Raw genomic sequence first — 6,000 nt, 5'->3', positions numbered from 1 at the left:
GCCGTGTGGTCAGTGGCAGAGCCGGGACTAAAGCCAAATTCTTCCGGTTCTAAGTCTAGGGCTCTTTCAACCGTTTCATCTCTCTTCCCTAACTGAAGTAGAATTCTATTATAATTTTTAAATGTTAAGAATGAATATTTTAAACATCCATAATGTACTTTGCGCTTAGATGTTAAATTTTTAGAAGAAAGAAAATGAACTATAGAGCTGAAGTCCCATCCTCCTGTTCCTTTGCCCTCCACTCTGAACGTGGTGGGTATCGTTCCCAAGGACGTTTCTGTTCTTTTACCATATATGTATGTGTGTTTAACATTTACCTATAGTACATGAATGACCTCATAGTATGTCAATCCTTTTGCACTTGCTCCCCTCCCCCCATTATAGTTTTGATATATAACCATGCTGCTACTGCTCATTCATTTTATCTGCGGTGTAGTCTTCCCTTGTATGAATCAACCACAGTTTAGCCATTCTCCTACTTAGGGGATTTGATTATTTCCACTTTTTTCTGTTACAAACAGTTCTGCTGTGAACATTCTTGAACATGTCTCCTTGTGTCTGTCTGCGCTTGTGGAGCATTTTGTAGTTGGCAGAAATTTATTAAGATTGCCAACAGTTGCTGCTCCTACCTGAGCATCAGTCAGATGCCAAGTCCTCCTGGGAGACCTTTGCATCCCAAATGCTGTTTGGGTCCGTTCGCAGCCAGTGCTGATCCAGCCTCGGTGCACCTTCACTGCCCTCCAGCGCCTTGTATGTTTCTCTAGTTGGTTTGTTCAGTTGCTCAACTGTGGCCTGTTACAAGCATCATTCATTTCTCAAGGACTCTACCCCACCTTTGCTACCCCCACTCCCAAGAGATGACCTCACTTTTTATCTTCCTGAGAAAATAAAAAAAAAATTGAGGTCACCTGATGAGAACTCCCATTATCCCTCTCTCCTTCCAAACTTTTCAGCATCCCTACCCAGAAGAACGGTAAACACGTTTTGCAAACTACAAATTCTTTATGGAATGAATGGAGGCATACATTTTTTTTACAAGTTTCTCAGACCCCACAGAGGAACTTGGTCTTACTAGGAGCTGCACCATCTTCAGAATCACAAATTCGAATACCCTCTGACCAAGCCTCCAACTCTTGCTTAATTCCCGAAGTACTCTTACAGTAATGGTTCTTCAACTTCCCTGAGACGTCAGTCTGTGTGCTCCTTCATTCTGTCTGTCACCCCTTCCTGTCTTCCCAGCCCTCTTTCCATTTCATCCTCCCCCAGCTCCCACCCTAGACCTCTCTCCCAGAGCTCCACCTTCTCCTGCACCGATCTGCCACATAGCTATAATCCTGGGAACTTTCCTTTATTTCTCCTGTGTTCGATATCTAGTCTGTTTTTCTCATTTTTAGTTTAGTTTTCTATTTTATTGGAATACTTCCTCTCCTCTTTCATGTTTTACTTTCTTGTTTTGTTAGAATAACTCTTCCAGTATCTTTCTAAGAGTGAGTGCATAGGAGATAAAGTTTGTGGAGTCTTGCATGTCAGGAAATGACTTTTTTCTACTCTCTTTTTTGTTTTTTGTAAGGAAGATCAGCCCTGAGCTAATATCCATGCCAATCCTCCTCTTTTTTTTTTTTTTTGCTGAGGAAGACTGGCCCTGGGCTAACATCCGTGCCCATCTTCCTCCACTTTATATGGGATGCTGCCACAGCATGGCCTGACAAGCGGTGTGTCTGTGCTCACCCAGGATCTGAACCCAGGCCGCCAGCAGCGGAGCGTGTGCACTCAACGGCTAGACCACGGGGCTGGCCCCTCTACCCTAATTCTTGATTAATACTTTAGCTGGATATAGATTATAGGTTGAAAATAATTTTCTCTCAGAATTTTAAAAAATTGTGGTAAAATACATATAACATAAAATTTACCAATTTAACCATTTTTAAGTATACAACTCAGTGGTATTGAGTCCATTCACATTGTTGTGTGACCATCACCACCATCCATCTCCAGAACTCTTTTCATCTTGCAAAACTGAAACTCTATACCCATTACAATTAAAAGTTAATTGAAAGTTAAATAAACCAATTAACTTTCCATTCCCCTTCCCCCCAACCCCTGGCAACCACCATTCTACTTTCTGTATTGATGAATTTGACTACTGTAGGTACCTCATATACGTGGAATCATAATCATAAGTCAGTATTTGTCTTTTTGTGACTGGCTCATTTCACTTAGCATAATGTCCTCAAGTTGCAGCCATGTTGTAGTATGTGTCAGAATTTCCTTCCTTCTTAAGGCTGAATAATATTCCATTGTATGTACATGCCACATTTTGTTTATCCGTTCATCCGTGGATGAACTCTTGGGTTGCTTCCACTTTTTGATTATTGTGAATAAGCTGCTATGAATGTGGGTGTATAAATCTCTCTTTGAGACTCTGCTTTCATTTCTTTTGTGTATATACCCAGAAGTGGAATTGCTGGATCATATGGTAATTCTATTTTTAATTTTTTGAGGAACTGCCATACCGTTTTCCATAACAGCTGCACCATTTTACATTCCCACCAACAATGCACAAGGGTTCCAATTTCTCCAGATTCTCTCTAACACTTGCTATTTTCTGCTTTTTTGATAGTAGCCATCCTAATGGGTTTGAGCTGGTATCTCATTGTGGATTTGATTGGCATTTCCTTTCTGATTAATAACGTTGAGCATCTTTTCATGTGCTTATTGGCCATTTGTATATCTTCTTTGGAGAAATGTCTATTCAAGTCCTTTGTCCATTTTGAATTGGGTTGTTTATGTTTTTAATTGTTGAGTTGTGGGAGTTCTTTATATATTCTGGATAACCTCCTCTCCACTATATGATATGCAAATATTTTCTCCCATTCTTTGGGTTGCCTTTTCATTATGGTGATTGTGTCCTTTGATGTACAGATGTTTTTAATTTTAATGTAGTTCAATTTATTTTTTATTTTGTTGCTTGTGCTTTTGTTGTCAAACCCAAGAAATCATTGCCAAATTGAATGTCGTGAAGCTTTTGCCCTGTGTTTTCTTCTAAGAGTTTTATAGTTTTAGCTCTAATGTTTAGGTTTTCTCAGAACTTTTAAGATATTCCTCACTGTCTTCTATTGTCCAGCATGGCTGTACATAAGGCTGGTGCTATCTATTCTGATTCTTGTTCCTTGGTGTGTGTAGTCTGGTTTTTTTCTCTCTGGGAGATTCTTTATTCCTGCTATTCTGAAATTTTGCAATAATGTGTTTTGCCAAGGGTCTTTTATAAAAAATTATTTTGCTGGGCACTCACTGTGTTCTTATAATATGGAAATATTTGTCCTTCAGCTCTGGAAAATCTTGTATTACTGTTTTGATAATTTCCTCCTTCTTTTCTTATTTGGATGCTGGACCCAGTAGCTTGGTCCTTTAAATTTTATATTTCTTTTCTATTTTTATCCCTTTTGCTTATGGGAAACATCCTTATCTTATATTCTAATCCTTTAATTGATCTTTTTAAATAGAGCACTTAAAATTTTTTTCATAGTACCCTGTTCCTATCTTATTGCCTTGCCTAGCTCCATCTTCTTGCTTCTGACTTGATGCTCTTGGCTTACTTTCCTGTGGGGCTTGGGGCATTTGCTTTGAAAAAAGAACTGGAGTATGCCCAAGTTACCTGGATTCAAAATAGAACAGAAACCTGTTCTATTTTGTCCCTCAGAACTGAATGTCTGATGTACATCTGAAACTTAACATTTCAAAACTAAACTCCTACTTTCCCCCCAAACTGTTCTACCTGCAGCCCTCTCTGCTTCAGTTCATGGCTTCTCCATCCTTCCTCTTGCTTAGGCCAAAAATTTTGGAGTCATTTTTTATCCTTCTCTTTCTCTCACATGTGACGTCTGGTCGGTCAGGAAACCTTGTTGGTGCCGTCTTCAAAATATATTCAGAATCTAAGTGTTGATCACTGCTTCTGCTCCTGCAGCCCTGGTCCCAAACATCATCTCTTGCCTGGATTACTGTAATAACCCCCCAGCCCCAACATTTTATTATGGAGAGTCTCAGATATGCAGCAAAGTTGAAAGAATTTTACACGAATAGTTGTATTAACACCTAGATTCCACCCTTAACATTTTACCATGCTTGCTTTCTCACATATTGATTATCCATCTGTCCATCCCTCTGTCCATCCATTCTGTCTGTAGTAACCTTTTAACTAGGCTCCTTGCTTCATTCCTTGCCCCATGTTTTGTTCCCAACACATCATTCCAGGTGATTATTTTGAAACAGAAGTCAAGTTATATCTCCCCTCTGCTCAAAACCCGGGTACAGCTGTCCATTTCCCTCGGAGTCCTTCCACTCGCATAATCTCTCAACACTTTCCTCTTGCTTGTTCCACCCCAGTCATGCTGGTCTCCTTGTTTTTCGAGCCATTGCCATCTGCCTGGAATGCTCTTCCTCCAGATTTTCCCAGTGCTGTCTCCTTTACTTTCTGAACCGTTGTCCAAAAGTCATCTCTTAACGTGCCTTTTCTTTTTTTTATTTATTTTTATTTTTATTTTTTTGCAGGGAAGGATTCGCCCTGAGCTAACATCTATTGCCAGTCTTCCTCTTTTTTTTCCCTCCCCAAAGCCCCAGTGCATGGTTGTATATCCTAGTTGTAGGTCCTTCTAGTTCTTCTGTGTGAGCCGCCACCACAGCATGGCAGCTGACAGACAGCTGGTATGGTTCCGTGACTGGGAAACGAACCCGGGCCGCTGAAGTGGTGAATGCTGAACTGTAACCACTAGGCCGTCAGGGCTGGGTCTCAATGTGGCTTATCTTGACACCCTACTTAAAGTTGCAACCTGACTCTCCCTCCAAACTCTCAACCCCTTACCTGCTCTACTTTTTCTTTCTTTCTTTCTTTCTTTCTTTTTTTTTTTTTTTTACCTATTGCCTTCTAATATTTATTTACTCATTTATTTATTCATTCATTCTGTTTATTGTCTTTCTTCTTCCCACCTCCTCCCATTCCCCTGCTAGAATATAAGAATTTAAACTCCACCAAGGCTGGGAGCTTTTTATGTTTTGGTTTCTGCTTATCCCAAGTACCTTCAACAGTGATGCTCAATAAATATTTGTTGAGTGAATGGATGAAACTTTTCTCTCTGGTGCTATCAATTTCACTTTTTTATTTTTATTTTTAAGTTTTCTTTCCTTTCTTGCATTTGTCAGATCCTCCAGATTCCTCTTTTGTGTTTGTTTTGATCTCTTTCTTTCATTCTTGGAGGCTCTCCTTAAATGTCTGGTAAGCTTTGGCTGTCCACTCATATTTTAGAGCAAGGAATGAAAAAGCCAATTAGTGGAATTTCACAGTAGGGTGAATTGGCAGAGAACTGATTTTTCTATTGAGGAACCCCAAATATCAGTATTTGGAGGTCTTTTCTCAGGGCTTTTACTTTCTCCAGAAAACGATCCTCTGAAATCTGGCTGCCAGTGCTCTTGGAGTAGGTGGGGTGGTGAGGACTAGGGGGTCCTACCATTGCTGTGCAGACTTGTCTACAATCTTGCTATCGGTTCTGATCTTCAGCACACTCTGTTCCATTCTTTTTCAGACCTATGTCTCATCCTCAGCTTCTGCAGTATCTCTTGCCTCCATGTCCCAAACCTCCTAGGGATTCTTCAGAGATGGGGCTGGGAGGAGCTGGAGTTAATGGGAGAGTCAAGAATCTTTGGTAGCAATTTAGAAACAAAGTAATGGGATCAGGGGAAGAGATGATGACAAAAGGGATGAAGAGATATATGTGGGGGGAAGAAACCATTGTCAAAACTTATAGCTTAAAGATATCTCCAGGCTTTTTGGGAGATTGATGACATGGTGGTAACAAAGGCAAGGAATTTTTGCTGGGGGAATTATGAACTTTAGAAAATTTGAGTGTGGGGTGCAAAGCAGAATTTCTGGCTTAAAATGTGCTGATGGAAATTAAAAATAAGTACTTCCTGAGTGCATGCTTTCCAGCTCTGTGCTGATTTAACACA

The sequence above is a fragment of the Ceratotherium simum genome, chromosome 24 (assembly GCF_057802395.1).
Source record: "Ceratotherium simum simum isolate JZ-2026a chromosome 24, ASM5780239v1, whole genome shotgun sequence".
In the NCBI taxonomy this organism is placed as follows: Eukaryota; Metazoa; Chordata; class Mammalia; order Perissodactyla; family Rhinocerotidae; genus Ceratotherium; species Ceratotherium simum.
Note: the sequence above shows the minus strand (reverse complement) of the source record.